Raw genomic sequence first — 17,882 nt, 5'->3', positions numbered from 1 at the left:
TCGTCTTTCTAAAGGAGCCCAGCCTCGGCAAGGATTCGGCTTCGGAGGGAGCGCGCGAGGGACGAAGCGTTACGCCAGCACTGCACGAACTTGGCGAGCGCCCCGGCCGCTTTCCACGCTGTGTGTCCTGAAGTGCTTCGGGGTCCGCCTGAGAGAGGGCAGGGCGTCCTTTCCGATTTCGTGGCAGCGCGTTCCCGCCGGGCGCACCACACTCGCCCCTCCCAGCACGCGTGCTGCTCGCTTCCCCCGCCCTGGAGCCCATTGGCGGAGGTCCTGTGTTTCCTCAGCCTCGTTGGAGGAGGAGGGGCGGTCGGACCGGGCTCTCTGCCTGGACAGGATCCGCGTCGAGCTCGCTCGCTCCAGCCCCCTCAGGCCAAAGCAGCGGCCGGCGAGAGAAAGGTGAGCATCTTGCGCGGGTGGGGGCGCAGAATGACGCGGTGCAAGAAGGGCGCAAGGATCAAGAAAGGAGCTGCCAAATCGAAGGGATAATGGTGTGGGGGGGCGCGACCGGGAGTTTCGGGGTCTCGAGTCTGCAGTACGAGCTATTCCTGTTGGGGCAGGGGCAGCCTTGCGAAGCGGCCGACAGCGCGTGCGAGGTGGCAGGCTCGATCCTGACGCACTTGGGTACCCCCGTTGCAAATCTTTTTGTCGGTGGAGCCAAGCGCAAAGCCCTCCCCAGCAGAATTTTGTCAGTAGCATTCCCAAAGCAGGGAAGAACATTTTGTGATTGTGCAATAGAATAGTTGCCCTAGTAATGTATTTAGGGGCACAATGAATGACATTGCACAGAATCCTGGAGTATAATTCTGGGTCTCCCTCTCCTGAGACCAGGAGGGATGAATAGGAAGAAGTCAGAAGCATCTGGCCTACTGGCATTTGACACTGCTAAACTACATCTTGAGGGAGAACTCGCATGGCAAAGACGTGGCACAGGGACAGCCTTCTCCAGCTTGGTGCCCTCCAGTTTTTGAGATTAGGGCCAGCCAACGTAACCAATAGTCAGGGATAGTGGGAGTTGTCCAAAACATCTGGAGAGTCCTGGGTTGCTGCTTCTGAGCCAAGACGATTGGGGAAGAGAGCTCCAGCCTCAAAAAGGCCAGATGGAGAAGACTTGGGTGAATTTTGCATACATGTATACAAGGTAAGTAGTCCTCTACTACCTCTGAAATCAGGAAAAGATGGGATAACTTTTGGGAAGATGTGTGCCCTGAACATATATTTTAGAAAAGAACCACTTTATGGGAAGAAGGTAAACTGACTGGCACTGATTTGTCATTGGACTATGTCTGCCCTCTGCATATTTGGCCCAGTGTCTGCTGGACCCCTTTGCAATGTCACCAGGGATGCTGGAGTGCATCTTCTGGACAGCACACAGCTCCTGCATTTATCTATTTGTTTTGGGTATTAATATCCTACTCCAGTTATTCAAAACGGAACCACCAAAGGCAGTTTACATAATTAATTAAAAATATAATCACAGAAGTGTGAGGAACAACAGAATTAAGCCTATGATACAACAAAATAAGGACTAAAACAAAAGAGACAGGGCCAGATAAAGTTGTTCATCAAGCCTTCTGAAACAAAAGTCTCAGTTAGCAAGGACATACTATGAGAGGAGTCTCAAAGTCTGGGTGCCACAAGTGAGCAGGCCAACTTGCATGTTCCCTCCAAATGTGGTGGCAGATAGGGGGTGGGGGCAAGCTGTGTAAGAAACCCTGCTTAGCTAAGCTCCGTGGATTGGCAGGATTGTAGGGGGACACAGTCTTATATGAGACTGCCCATTGCGCAGATTCCAGTGTTTCATTGAACTGCAGGAAGCTGTGTGCCTCTGTGCAGCTTGGTTCCAGTCTTGCTTACTTTGTTTACATTGTCCCTAATATGAACTGGATTTTCATGACAGATTTGTGTGAAAGACAGTGGGTGTATCTAACTCAAGGGGGGGGCAGCGTTCTTCATACAACCCATCTACTTCTTTCCAGAGTATTTTCCCTCACCCCAAACAGGTGAAATCTTTTATCACTGATCAGCAGCTGATCTGAGATAAGCTGTTTTCCCTGCTGTTCCAGCCATTAGACTTTAAAGCTCCTCCACTGTTGCCCGGAAAGGCTTTGATGAAGGCTGTGCTGGTGGGGATTGGGTGGGTGCTGTGAATAAAGTATTGTAATCTTCTGGGAAAAAAATGCCCCCTCACTGTAAGCCAATGTAAAAAAACACATTCCCATGTGGAGAGGGAGCATTTTGAAGAAGGCATCACTGCTGGGGTGAAAAAGGCTTAGCCCTCTGCATACTGTGACATTCCTACTGACTTTGAACCCAGAATCTCTTATAACCCAGTTTTGTGTATGTTTACATAGAACTCTGAGTTCATTGATGATACAGCTTCCAGGAATGGGGGGATCAAATTGCTTTATTGTAGAGCTCATGTGTTGTGAACTTTAGAGTGTAGGCCTGGAGACCTGAGAGATCCAGGTTCTAGTTCTTACTCAGCCAGGAAACTTGCTGGGTTGCTTTGTGCCAGTCACTCACTCTCAGCCTAACCCACCTCACAGGCTGGTTGTTGTGAGGATAAAATGGGGTGCAGGAAGACTATGAAAGCCACCTTGGCTTCCTCACAAGAGATGCAAAATATTATTTATTTATTTATTTATAAAATTTGTATGCTGTCCAGTTACTTGCGTCTCTGGATGGCTTACAACATAAGTAAATTGACAACCCACTCTGGCTGCAAGTTAATACAATACAACAATAAAATACAATATTAAAACATATTAAAATATTGATTAAATAAAAAGGTCTTAATCTGGCACCAAAAAACATATAATGACGGTGCCAGGCAGACCTCTCTGGGGAGCGCATTCCACAGTCGGGGCAGAGAAGGCCCTCCTCCAGGTGCTCTGCCTCCTAACATCTTTCAAAGAGGGTTCCTGGAGGAGGGCTTCTGTTTCCGATCTCATATAAAATTGGGCTATAAAGGCAATGTAATAATTATGCTATTAATAATAGTAATAGTGGTAATCTAAGAGCATCTCTTATGTCTGATTGCCCTCCCATGGCCCCCATGGAGGAGGCTGCAGGAAACCATTCTCCATTTGGTGGCTTCCTGTTCGGCCATTGGTTTTCAGATCTGCCCATCATGAGGATCACTGCAACTGCATAGAGATTATCTATGCCTATGCTGTGCTTCCTTCACAGCTGGAGCTGTCGAATGGATGAATGGCTACTGGTTGTTATTCCTTCCATGTGGGCCTCCTGGCTGTTGAACATTTTTCTAGCAGCCTCCCACATGGCATCTGTACTGTGAGCATAGACCTCTGGTGGACACTATTTTATTATGATTTAATGATACCCACTGTTTTTGAATGCTGTTAGTCAGGTAACATAAGAAGAAGTATTTACTCTAGATCTCAGTTATGTTCTCTGGCCTTTTCTACATGGACAGAAATAGTTAATGGGGTACATGCCACCCTTTTATGCCTCTATGCTATGGTTCTAATCCAGTACACTCAAGATATTGACTCCTCTTGAGTCAGAATAGAAGGCAAGCAGAAAAGCTCCACCTTCAAACAAAACCAGCTAGTGGTGGCTGACCAAGAAACGGGTTGTGATAGATAGCTCAATGAAAATGTCAACTTAGCCCAGTGTGCAGCTGCTATGAAAAAAAAGCAAACTCCATGTTAGGAATAATTAGGAAAGAAATTGAAAATAAGATTGCCGGGGGGGGGGGGGCTGGCTTGGATGGACTCCAGATGCTGAATTCTTACTCCTCCTGACCATCGGAAAATATATGATTAAAATATATTCAAATTAAGATCAAGAAATACTGAAAAGTGCATGACATGTGAGTTAATTCCTTTGTCTCTCTCCTGGGAAGTTTTGAAACATAGATGTGGACTGTGAGATCTGCAAAGAGCCTTTTTTTGTAATCTGAAACTGCTGGAATTTGTCCAGAGTAAGCCTGCACCTTGGCTGTTTATTTAAAAAGCTTAAAAGCAGCTTGAAGAGTGGAGGGAAAAGGGGTGGGGAGGGTCAGTGTTGAGCGGCTGATGAAATAGAGTTTAAAAGCTCCAACCTGTAAAAATATTAACAAATAATTAATGGAGAAGACTTCCCTCTCACCCCCTGCACAGTTGGAAAGCTGAGAAGGTGCAGAAAAGGAAATTACAGGAAAATACTGGGATAGAGCCTGGAGGAATGTATATTAAAGTTAATTAATGTCCCAGAATTAGCTTCTTTGTGTTATCTTGCTGTTACAGAGATAAGAAATAACCAAAATAAAAGGATAGACAAGAAGAGGAAGTGATGTATTGACAACATACAGACTGTATTTCTGCTAACAGCAATCCCTGAGCTCCCCCTGCTGGTTGGATGTTAAATTGCAGCTGTTGATGATAATTGAGCAATTTGTTGTTGTTGTTCTTAGTCGCAAAGTCATGTCCAACCCATCGCGACCCCATGGACAACATTCCTCCAGGCCTTCCTGTCTTCCACCATCCCCGGGAGTCCACTTATGCTCACACCAACTGCTTCAGTGACTCCCATCTAGCCACCAATTATCTGCCGTCCCCTTCTTCTTTTGCCTTCAATTGTTCCCAGCATTAGGCTCTTCTCCAGTGAGTCCTTCCTTCTCATTAGGTGGCAAAAGTATTTGAGTTGCATCTTCAGTATCTGGCCTTCTAAAGAGCAGTCAGGGTTGATCTCTAGGACTGACTGGTTTGATCACCTTGCAGTCCAAGGGACTTGCAGGAGTCTCCTCCAGCACTACAATTCAAAGGCCTCAGTTCATTGGTGCTCAGCTTTCCTTATGGTCCAACTTTCACAGCCATACATTGCAACTGGGAAAACCATAGCCTTGACTATACACACTTTTGTCAGCAGAGTGATGTTTCTGCTTTTCAGTATGCTGTCTAGATTTGCCATAACTTTCCTCCCAAGGAGCAAGCATCTTTTAATTTCTTGGCTGCAGTCCCCGTCTGTGGTGATCTAGGAGTCCACATAAAATCTGTCACTACCTCCATTTCTTCCCCATATATTTGCAAGGAAGTGATAGGACCGGATGCCATGATCTTAATTTTCTTAATGTTGAGTTTCAAGCCAACATTTGTGCTCTCCTCCTTCTCCTGCATCAAGAGGCTCTTTAGTTCCTCTTCACTTTCTGCCATTAGAGTGGTATGATCTGCATGAGGTTGTTGAGGTTGATGTTTCTCCCGGCAATCTTAATTCCAACTTGTGATTCATCTAGTCCTGCCTTTCTCATGATGTGCTCTTTATATAAGTTAAATAGACAGGGTGACAGTATACAGCCTTGTTGAACTCCTTTCTCAATTTTGAACCAATCAGTGATTCCGTGTTCAGTTCTCACTGTTGCTTCTTGACCCGCATATAGGTTTCTCAAGAGACAAATAAGATGGTCTGGTACTCCCATTTCTTTAGGAACTTGCCACAGTTTGTTGTGATCCACACAAAGGCTTTAGAATAGTCAATGATGCCGAAGCAGATGTTTTTCTGGAACTCTCTAGTTTCTCCATGATCCAGTGTATGTTGGCAATTTGATCTCTAGTTCCTCTGCCTCTTCGAAATCCTGCCTGTACTTCTGGTAGTTCTCGGTCCACATACTGCTGGAGCCCAGCTTGTAGGATTTTGAGCATAACTTTGCTAGCATTTGAAATGAGTGCAATGGTGTGGTAGTTTGAACATTCTTTGGCATCACCGTTCTTTGGGATTGGAATGTAAACTGACCTTTTCCAATCTTGTGGCCACTGTTGAGTTTTCCAAATTTGCTGGTATATTGAGTGTAGCACTTTTACTGCATCGTCTTTTAGGATTTTGAATAGCTCGGCTGGAATACTGTCTCCTCCACTAGCAATTATTCCAAGCTAAATTGCAATTGTGGTCTGTGAATTAGTCATTAGTAAATTCAAGAGCTCTCTCCTTCTAGTTGGATGCTAAATAACAACTGTAGATTGTAAAAAAAATATTACTATGAATTTAAGATTTTCTCTGCTAGCTGGATGTCAAAATGTAGCAAGAGTGCAGAAAGAATCTGGCAAAGATCTAAAGCAAGACAAGGCCTTTCTCATAAACTTCACCCATCAGATCTGTGTCTGAAAAGAGTAGAGAAAAGTTGCAAAATGAATGGGAAAAAAAGATCATCACTGGAAAAATCAACGATCTTACCAGCACCTAATCATCAATGCAACCAGACAAGCTTGATATACTTTTACAGGAATTTAGAGAAATGAAGACAGGTATGAAAGAGGATATGAAGAAATTAAATGTCAAAATAGATAATATGGGTGGAAGAATAAAAGATTTAACTAAATAAACTCAAGAGAATAAACAAATAATCACAGCAGTGAAAATTCAGATGGAAGAACAAGATAAAAAGTTTAAAAAATCAGATGACCAAGATAGTCCAGGTCTCTAAAAGCATGATTGAGATCCACAACAAACAACAAAGATCACATTTATGCCTTAAAGGATATCCAGAGGATGGGAATGAGAATGAAGATAAACTGATTCAATCAATATTGGATTGGGCTAAATCTATTCTTCTGGATGTCTCTTTTACAAGATGTGATATTGATGCAATACAAAGAATTGGCCCAAGAAGAGCTGGAAGAAAAACACCGAGAGACATTGTGGTTCGATTCTGGTCATATGCAAAAAAAGAACAATTGAAGTGGAAATTACGGAATATGACATCAATTATGTGCTAAGGTTACCAGATTCAAGTTTTTCTTGATTTATGTACTGAGACTTTGCAATGGAGGAGAGATATGTTCCAAGTTTGCCAAATATTAAGGAAGAATTCCATAAAATATAGCTGGGGGTTTCTGAATTTTTTGAGGTTTTCATATAATGGAAAATATTACAGAGTTTATACAAAGGAGGAAGTGCTGATGTCACTAAAGGAGCTTGGAATTATTGATGATGATGAATACGCAGCACAAACGCAGAAATTAATGGATATGCCTATATTTTCAAGAAGGATGACAGAAAAGAAGAAAGAAGACCAGTCAGAGGAGGAGAAGTTGGATATAGCAGCAGGAGGTTCAGACTCTCTGTAGAAACAGAAAGAAGAGGAGAGACAGAAGAAGGAAGTAAGAAGAGACTAGAACATCTATATGTACAATATATAGAAAATATATTGTACTTGCTAGTGTTGTGGTTGTTCTTGAATGTTTCTTAAATAATAGGTATTGATAAGTGAGAAATATAATAGAAATTTGAGTATTGAATAAAAAGGTATAGATGGTTGGGGAGGGTGGTGGCTCCTCTTCCCCCCTGCTCCCTTGGAAGCCCGAAGCGGAGGGAAGGAGAAAATCTCCAGAAGAAGGGTAGGGGGGTTCTTCTATAAGAATGTGGTGGGGAATATGGTGAGAGAAAGGGTTTAGTTTGGGGTAAATATAATTGTGTTTTTGTTAAGTTTTTGTTGGAGTGTTTATTTAGTTACACATGGAGACCAAAAAGAATATTTGATGTATTGAAAAAATGGAAAAAACATTGTAGATAGTGTCTTGGAATTTAAATGGCTTGGGAGAAAAACATAAACAAGCTAGAATTAAAAAATCAATTCATAAGGAGAAAGCAAATATTATATTTTTACAAGAAACACATCAAAAGAAAGATTAAAATTATATTGGGCAGATGTATATGAAAAAGCATATGGCACATCAAAAGCAAGGTGGTAGCAATTATTGTAGCTAAAAGATGTGAATTTAAAATAAAAGTTATAAAAAGAGATCATGTGGGGAGATTTCTTATAATACAAGGTTTGATTTATGGACAAGAGGTGACTTTAGTTAATTTATATGCACCTAATATAAATCAAAAAGAGTTTTATAATAAGGTGTATAAATAAATAGAAGAAATAAAAAAAGGATATATGATAATGGTGGATAACTATAATATGGTTACAGATAAAAATAAATCAAACCCATCAAAGGTAGATATAAAATATAATAACACAGACGTAAATAGATTTATTAATAGAAACAGATTAAAAGATGTTTGGTGAGAATTACATGGTAATCAGAAAAGTTATACATTTTATTCAAATAGACATACAATTTTTACAGTAATAGATTATATATTTGTAACACCAGAAATATTGTCTAAGGTAGTAAATGAGGATTTAAAAGTAATTAAAATATCAGACCATGCAATGATAACAATGGAAATAGAAATAAAATGTGATTATAGACAGGTAAACAGGTGGAGAATAGTTTTAAGGATTTTTAAAAATGAAAAGAACTTAGAAAAAATGAAAAAAGAAGTAAAAGAATTATGGAAAAAATGAAAAAGGAGGTAGTAATATAAGTGTAATATGGGATACAATGAAAGGAGTGGTGAGAAGGTTAGAATATTCATACAATATAAAAACACAAAAAGAGCAAAATATAACAAGGTTTGAAGAAGAAATTAAAGAATTAGAGAACAAGTATATAAAAAACAGAGAAAACAAAATTATGTTAGAATTAGAAGCTAAAAGAAAAGAATTACAAAATATTGAAATAGAACAAGTTCAAAGAAATCTAATTTATTTGAAAAGAGAATTTTATGAGAGTAGTAATAAAAATTCCAAAATGCTGGCTCGAGCCACACAAGTCAAAAAGGCAAAAAGTTTAATTGGAGTAATAAAGAATGCAAAAGGGGAAAGATGTATCTTTTAACTTTTCAAAGGTTTTTCGAAAAGTTATATACAGGAAATGAAATAGATTTGAAAGAAAGTCAGATATATATAGAAAAGAATTTAAATTGTAAAATTCGAGAAGAGGATAAAGACATTATGGAAACTCAAATAGAAGAAGAAGATATATTGGAAGTTATTAATAAATTGAAAATAGGTAAAGCACCAGGATCTGATGGATTGGGGGTTGAATATTATAAGAATTTTTAAAAATTACTAGTCCCTAAGATGAAAATGATGTTTAATAAAATAATGGAAGGGGAAACCATTCCAAGTTATTGGAAACAATCCATGATATTTTTGATAGCAAAATCTACTGAAGACCTTACAAACCTCGGATCTTATAGACAAATATGTCTTATTAATCAAGATGCTAAGATTTTTACAGCGATATTGGTAAATAGATTGAATAAATTTATAGATAAATATATAAAAATGATCAATGTGGGTTTCTAAGAGGTCGACAAATGTCAGATGTAGTAAGGAGAGTATTAAATACGAACTATCATATAGAGAAGCAAAATTTAAAGGCAAGTATATTAGCATTAGATATATTTAAAGCCTTTGTGTGGAATGGCCAACAATGAAGATTTTAATGGAAAAGATGGGATTCGGAAGAAAGTTTAAGAAAATAATCAATTATATTCAGAAAATATGGCAAAAATAATGATAAATGATGGTATTACAGAAACAATAACCCTAAACCAAGGAATGAGACAGGGTTATCCCTTATCCCTAATATTATTTGTATTAATGATAGAAGTACTGGCAAATGCAATTAGAAATTTATACAGATAGAAGGAATTGGAGTATGTCAAAAAATTAAAATTAATTTATTTGCAGATGATACATTGTTAACATTTCAAGAACCAATACATACTATAGAAAGAATATATTCACTTTTAAAGAAATTTGGAAATTATAGTGGGTTACAAGTAAATTGGGAAAAATCAGAAATGATGTTATATAATCATAATAGTGAAGAACTGGATATATATAAATAAAAGTATAAACTAAAAATAGTAGATAGTATTAGATACTTAGGAATTGATATTCCAAAATATAGTCAAGAACTAAAGAAGAAAAATTATGAAAAGTTAAAGAATGATATAAAAGATAAAATAGGAAAAGGTAAATTTGTCATGGTTTGGAAGAATGGCAGTAATAAAAATAAAAATTCTGCCAAAGATTAATTTTTTGTTTTGGATGATTCCAATCAAGTTTTATGATCAAAAATTAAAGGAAATACAGAAGTTATTGGAGATTTACTGGAATGGAGGGAAGAGAGCAAGAATAAGTAAAGTACTATGGTATGACTCACAAAAAAAGGGAGGGTTGAGTATTCTAGATGTTAAAAAGTATTGGGTTGCAAATCAATTAAAGATAGTTCCAGATGTTATAGCTCAAAGTAAAAAACTAATATGGAGCGATATTGAATTAAAAGAATTACGGGGAAAAGGTGCTCATTTAGAGACCTTTTGGTTTTAAATGGATATAAAAAAGATTATTAAGAGAATTCAAAATCCCTTCTTAAAAAATATGATAGAAGTATGGGAAAAATGGAGACAGCAGTTAATTCCAGGAATTTCTCCATTAAAAACCAGTGGTCAAAATGAAGAAATTCCCAAAAATAGAATCAAAGGATTGGAGTAACAAATTAAAACATAATCTCTCATCTCTCATATATATATAATTTCTTATATATACATTTATTTTATACATTTATAATAAATTTATTAAGGGAAGATTGGAAAAATAAGATAAAAATATAACACAAGGATTATATTGGCAGAGGCCAAATTAAATTGGTTAAATTTAATTCAATTAGAAAAATGGATAAAGATGGAGGAAAAATTTAAAGAAGAAGAAAGACAATTAACAAAATTTGAAACGATTGTGAAAGAATGTGAGATTAAGGAAGAATATACAAGTAAAGGAAGAATTGCTAACATTTATAGAATATTAATAGAGTTAGGGGATCAGACAAAAAGCTTAAAATCAATTTGGGAAATGGACATAAGTGAAATAAAAGAAGGACTGGAATAATATTTGGAATGGAAGAGTTTATAAGAATATGTCATTTAGAATTAAAGAACATGGATATAAAATGATATGGAGATGACATTTCCAGACAAGTTAAACCAAACTGATGATAAATACTCTAATATTTGTTGGAGATGTGGTAAGGGATTGGAACTTACAAACATATGTCGTGGGATTGTGATAATATACAAAAGATATGGATCATGGTGTTTAATGAAATTAGAGAAATTCTAGATAAAAATTTAGAAATGTCACCAAGAATTGTGTTACTGCTGTTGATTGAAAAAACAAGATATAAATGAAGTTAAGAAAGAATTGATTTTAAACTTGATAATGGCAGCAAGGTTAGTGATAGCTGAATACTGGAAACAGAATTGGGTAATGCAAAAGAATGAATGGAATAATGAAATATGGAATATGGTAGTTAATGATAAACTGACAACAGAAATAAAAATTAAAAAGGGATAATAAAAGTAAATAAATATAATGAAATATGGGAAGACTTTGTAAAAGCAGTACTGATAGAAGGTAAAGGTTGTAAACCTAATCAAGATTATATGAATTTCTGGAGGGGATATGGGTATAACTGAAGTACATTATATACTGTTAATTGTTTTAATATATGAAATGAAATGGAGGTAATAACTGGTCACCTGGGGAGTGGGTGCACAGTGTTAATTTTTATTTTTAGTTATCAGTTGGGCTCTAGGTTTTAATATTATTGATATATTTCAAATGGTATGTATTTGTATTGTGTTGTATGTACTTATGTATTTTTTTCTGTAAAAAAATAAAAAAGGGGGGAAATAAAATTGCCAAGCTTATACTCCCTTATACAAATCTATGGTGCAGTCTCACTCAGAAGACCCTGTGCAGTTCTGGTCAATGTAAGTTATCAATGGCTACTAGTCTTGATGCCGATATCCTACATCTAGTAGCAGAAGCAGTGTGGCTGTGTACATTGCTTGTTGGTGAACATGGGTGGGAGTGTGTGTTGCACTCATTTCCTATTGCAGGTTTACTGTAAGGAGCTAGTTAGCCATTGTGTGAACAGAATGCTGGGCTAGATGGATCCTTGGTCTGATCCAGCAGGTCTCTTCTTAGTTGTCATGTCTTCAACCAGCCGAATTTAAAAGATATGGGTTTAAACCTACATATTTAACCTTAGGCTGCAACACTGTGTACATTTACTGGGACTTCTTAGTAAACATGCACAGGATTGCACCAATGATTGGGCAAGTTTATGTATACTAATAGATCTCACAAGTGTAAGGCTGGAAGGTGATAGACAATAGTCCCTGAGATGTACCAGAGCTTGATATGTACCATGATGATATAGGATGTTGAGTCAGACCACAGTCCATGGAACTGAGTAGTCTGCCCTGTCTGGCAGCAAATGTTCAAACCCTGGACATAGCTCGTTTCCAGCCACCTATGATCCTTTAAGGCAGGGCTGGGCAAATGGCAGCTCTCAGGATATCATGAGACTGCAGCCCACATCACTGCTCCCTTTTGCCCATGCTGGCCAGGGCTAGAGGAGGCTGCAGTACAGCAGCCGGGGAGCCACAAGCCGTGCACTCTGCTTTATGACTGTCTGGGCTCTTTGATATTCATGGCAAGTGTGTTGCCGCTGAAGAAGGGGATTCATAAGCCCAAGTGCCCAGCAGAAATCCGGCTTCATTCATTCATAGGAATTCATTAATTTGTCAAGACATGTCCCATAAATATTAACCAGTATGGTGTAGTGCAGCAGACCTGGGTTCAAATACCACTCGACTATGAAGCTCACTGGGTGACTTTGACCTCACTGACTCTCAGTCTAACGTACTTCACAGGGATGTTGTGAAGATAAAATGGAGAGACGAGGGTTGTGCTTACCTCCTTGGGCTCCTTGCAGAAAAGGTAGGATATAATTGCAACAAATAAAACCATAAATACAAGTATAAACCTACCCCTGCCAAAAAAAGTGCAGTCTAAAAACACTTGCAGCAGTTTGGAGGAGAGAGGAACTAACCAGATTAAATGAAGAACAGAAACCATGTAGGTAATTTAATGCTCTGTCCAGCACCTTAATTAAAAGTGTTTTTCTTAGTTCATGGGAAGGTAGTGTGTAGAGCACTACCTTGTGAACTTAAACACATGTGTGGTAGAGGCAGCAAAAGCCTGTGGCATGCCGGAACAGGAGCTAGCAGGTTGACGGACTTAGCTATGGCACACAGCCAATAGAGATTCCTTCTGCCTGCCTCTGTGTCCACTTTTATGTTGTTTCAGGCAGGTGCAATTTTCAACAGGATTGCACACAAACGGAAAGGGTTACACTGCCTCTCCTCTAAAGTTTCCAGTCTGCAGTGCCTTCATTTAAAAGATAAATGATGTTGGGCAGCCCAGTTATGGAACTCCAGTATCTTATCTAGTTTGACCCATCAAGTTGGCAAAAGTCTGCAGCCAAGAGAACCACAGATGGAAGATAGGAGCTGCACACCTGCAGCCACCCTGCTACAGGGGATTCTGGGGAATGACTGGGGTTAGAAGCACTGGTATAGTGCAGCCAGGGCTCACATGGCTGCCATGACAGCACATTTTTATCAACCGGGACAAGATTGTCTCCCCTCACCACCCTCAGAGTTCCCCATTTCCTCTGAACTCTGAATTCTCACAGTAGTGGGGCAGGGGGAGGAGGATGGATATTCCCAACAACAATTGATCTTGCTTGTTGGAATGCAAAATATGTTGGGGTGGCTTGGTCTAGAATGAACAGTCAAGTCCTAGTAGCTTTACCAGAGGCCTGTTTCTGGACCAGTATGGTTGCCTGAATTTCCAGATCCTCTTTGCTCCTGAAATGTCTCAGTCACTCAAAGAGAGTGGGGAAGTGGCAGAAAGGAGCAGCAGTGGCACAAGGGCCAAAGGGTTCCCAAGGCAAGGGAAAGGGTAAGATTGGACCAAGGTATCTCACTGCCTAAGACAAAGAACCACAAGATGGCGCCCTCTCTTCTTCCATTTACAAGAGCCACCTGGACTAGCAGCTGAATCTTTCTTCAGGAGTGGCAATGGGACAGCCACTACTGGTCCTGAAAGCAGGTTAGCTGAGAGGGTACAGAGCAAGCTGCTTGTCACACACCTCTCTCAACACCTTGCCACAGCCTCCCAGCATCTATCACCTGAGGTGACTGCTTCACTTGCATAATGATAGGGCCAGCCCTGAGTCTACATATTTAGCTGAAGGGAAAGAAGATTAAGGGGCAGGATTAAGCAGGTGGTTTAGAAATATTTTAAAGGATTTCTGAAAGAAGAGAGGTAGCAGCAATTTCTCTATGAATGGCAGCAATGGCTGTAAAGCAGAGAGAGGTTACTTTTCATTCAAGATTAAGAAAAACTTCAGAACAAAACTTGCTGGGAGCTCTTCCGCAGGGATTTTAGAGGAAAGATGTAGCAGGTATGGGTCATGTACCTTGCTATAGTGTTGGGAAAGCAGCTGAAGATTTGTTTATTTTAACCATACACAAAAATATACAGCAAAGGTTAGCTATACATCATGATCTTGGGCATAATTATTTATTTTATTTATTTAAAACATGTATATGCCATCACCACATGTCTCGGCATCTCGGGACGGCTCACAGCACGTACAATTAAAAACAATAAAACAATAACAAATTCCATACAATTATGGAATTTTTATTATGTAAAAAGCGACAATGATAAAATATTAATTTTTAAAATAGCAATTAAATAAAAAGGTTTATTTAATTACTCAGAAATAAGTTCCACTGAATTTAACAACATGGAAGAAGGGGTAAACAGTCTGCTGATCAAATTCACAGATGATACTAAAACTGGGGCAGTGGCCACAACTGAGGAGCAGGTACTCCAGATCCAAAAGGATCTGGACAGACTGTGGAAGTGAGCAGGAGACAAGAGGATGGCGTTCAATGTGGATAAGTGCAAGGTTTTGCACTTGGGGCATAGGAATGGGTGCCATAAGTACAGGTTAGGGGTCAAGTGGCTGGAGAGCAGCACTTGTGAAAGGGACCTCGGGGTGCTAGTTGACTGCAGGCTAAACATGAGTCAGCAATGTGATGCGGTTGTCAAGAGGGTGAACGCCACCCTTGGTTTCATAGCCAGAAGCATGGCTTCTATATCGAGAGAGGTATTACTACCACTCTATACGACTCTGGTGCACCCGCAACTGGAGTACTGTGCTCAGTTTTGGGCCCCTCATTACAGGAAGGATATAGCCAGGTTAGAGTCAGTGCAGCGTAGGGCCACAAGGTTGGTGGCCGTTTTGCAGGGGATGCCATATGAAGCGAGACTGAGGGAACTGGGTCTCTTCAGGCTGGAGAAGAAGAGACTCAGGGGATCTGTTGGTGTCATACAGGTATGTGAGGGGGTGTCACACGGAGATGCGTAGACATCAGTTCTCCCCTGCAGAGGAGGGCAGGACGTGATCCAAAGGAGCCAAACTCAAGGAATTAAGGTTCAATTTGGATGCCAGGAAGTACTTCCTGACATTTAGGGCCCCAAGGGTATGGAACGGGCTTCCACAGGAGGTGGTTGAGGCCCCATCGGTGAGGGTGTTCAAAGATAGGCTTGACACCCCCTCACATACCTACACGTCACCAACAGATCGCCTCGAATTGATTTAACCAATTTGTGCATCAGTTTCATACTCAGGACCACATAGTCCAACAAAGGAGCCTTATAGCTTGGGCACAATACTGTGGGAGGTTAGTTAATAATATTGGAATTACCATATTTTTCCATGTATAAGATGATACTTTTTCTTGAAAATATGTACCTAAAAATGGAGGGGCGTCTTATACATGGGGGGCGGAGGGGAGAACCGTGGGTGCGCTTGGGGGGCGGGACTGGTGCGATCACAGGCGCGCTTGGAGGGGTGACTGGTGCAGGGAGGCAGTGTGCACGTGCACGGCAGCAGCTTGCTCACTCGGAGATCGGTAAGAAAGGTGGGGGGCATCCTATACATGGGGGCATCTTATAGACGGAAAAATACAGTAAATTCCTAGATATCAAGAGAGTTAAAGACAGTCCTCATCCAAACAAGGAAAGGCAAGTACTCGTGACAACAATATATTTAATTTATCTGTCAAGTGTGAAGCACATCCATGTGCAAGTTTGTAAGCACCCTTTGGAAATTAAAGCTCAATTCCTTCCCCACTTACCACTTCTGAGTATTTTGAAGGAATGTGTGCATTTCTTTCACACTTGATAGAGCCTTGCATATCCACCCCAGAGTTCAAACTATAAAGCAAGAGAAGACATACCTTAATTTAGCCTTCCCTAGCCTGATGCCCTTCAAATGTGTTTCCAACTCAGTCAGTCAAAGTGTATTGACTGTGTCATAGAGCCATTCTAGAGGGCTGAGTGCAACTACAGTCATTCCTAGGTCATTTTGGCTGGGAATGGTGGAATCCATAGTCTATCTGAAGGCCTCTGGGTTCAGGAAAGCTCCCTGATTTATTTGAATGTATACTCTTTGCCACTGTTCAAATGGCTTTCATTTGATTGCACTGCTGACCCTTTCAACTTTGATCTCCACCCTTTGCCCTATGCTGAGGTAGCTCATGTGTAAAGTCTCAGTGATTTTTTGGTGTAACCAAATTCTTACAATATTTTGCTGTATATGTCATCAACTTTGGAAATACTGTTCACCTAAATACTGATCTCTCTCTCTCTCTTTCTCTCTCTCTCTCTCTCTCTCTCTCTCTCTCATCTCCAAAATGCTGGAGATGCTTTAGAGGTGCTTTTAGTGTGCTTTAGAGATGCTTTTCTCGGCTGCTTCTCTTCTCTTTCTGACCAGTTTTAATGGGTCTCTCTTACTGCTTCCCCTTTTATTTCCCTTCCATCTTTTTGTTGATTTACCTCTGGGTTCAGTTCACACCCTCCTTTTTGACTGCATAGGCAAAACAGTTGAGTCCTGGAACTGTTGCTCTTACTCACTTGCTGATGAACTTCAAGTCTCTGCCCATTTCTGCTTTTTTATGCTTCACCATGTATCTTGCATCTATTGTCTGAATTATGACATCCAAGGGGCACCTTCCTTGATAAAAGCTTTGGAGGTTTTTTGCGTCACTTGGTATTTGGATTGCCCTGGATTCTTGGGGAAGAGCGGAAGAAGCTTATCCCCCTCACATACTTGTAGCAACTTTAGGTAGCCCAATGGAATGTGAATCCTCCCATGCTGCCATGGTATCCCACTATCGTGCTGCATTTCCTTCCTATGTTTCTATATCAATCCTCTCTAACCTTGTGCCATCCAGCTGTTTTGGACATTAATTTGCATCAGTCCAGTGAGCATAGCCAATGGCCAGTTGTCATTCAAAGCATCTGGAAGGTGCAGGCTGGGGAAGGCTGTTTTATATGATGCCTCTCATGCCATATGCATTCCCTTGGGTCAAATCCTTCAGACAGATCTTCTAATCTGACAAACTGGCCAAAATTAACTTTTGCCAGAACAGCCGAGAGACTCCACAGTGACTGTGAACTAGACTGCCCTACTGCTCCCAGTCTGTAAAAAGTTTTTAGCAAGTAGATAGTTCAGTAGTGGAAACACCCATGTGTGTTTTGTAAAAAAAATAAAATAAAATTAATCAGAAGGTATGCTTTTAATTAATAATGTGCCAGCCACTAGCCAACGCTCTGTGGGCGCGTCACAACACTCTGCTTTGTGGCATAAAGAACGGGAAGATGTGCTTTCCAGTTACCAAATGCTGTACAGGACTGTCTCTGGGCTCCTGGTAAACACTGTCATCAGCCATGGGCCTCCCTTTGGTGAGGCTCTGCTAGCATCAGGCAAGGCATGCCGGCAAGCTGCTTCCCATCTTTGCAATTTGCTTCGCATGACTGGCACATGGCTGGGTTTGGTTTGCCTGGGGGTGGGGGTGTCTTTTTTCTGGTCTGTATCTTTGTCAAGGTTGCTGTTGGTATAATGGAAGCCATTGGCTTCTATATGTGAAACTGGAGACGTTGTTGAGGTGAGTGTGCTCGTGCTGGATGCTGTGTGTCATACCTGCCCACTGTCCCTGACATCAGAGTAGCCAGTGCTCAGTCCCATCTCAGTGAAGTCCCTCACTGCAGCCTCTTTTTGTTCATTCTCCTTGCCCACAGAAGTAAATAGATCCCATTGGGTTTT

General features: G+C 40.3%; 1 protein-coding gene across 2 annotated transcripts in view; it reads left to right on the top strand.

Annotated features, from left to right (window-relative positions):
- Positions 1-356: 356 nt before the first annotated feature.
- Positions 357-17,882, top strand: part of LOC123030041 (TLC domain-containing protein 4-like) — a 34,520-nt gene continuing 16,994 nt past the window's right edge. For both annotated transcript variants that reach the window (XM_044443596.1, XM_044443595.1), the window contains exon 1: positions 357-399. The gene's annotated coding sequence lies outside the window, so the exon portion shown is untranslated. The remainder of the gene's footprint in view (positions 400-17,882) is intronic.

This window comes from Varanus komodoensis, unplaced genomic scaffold, assembly GCF_004798865.1.
Source record: "Varanus komodoensis strain SLA01 unplaced genomic scaffold, ASM479886v1 scaffold42, whole genome shotgun sequence".
In the NCBI taxonomy this organism is placed as follows: domain Eukaryota; kingdom Metazoa; phylum Chordata; class Lepidosauria; order Squamata; family Varanidae; genus Varanus; species Varanus komodoensis.
The sequence above is the reverse complement of the archived record's forward strand: the minus strand, read 5'-3'. Positions and strand labels throughout refer to the sequence as shown.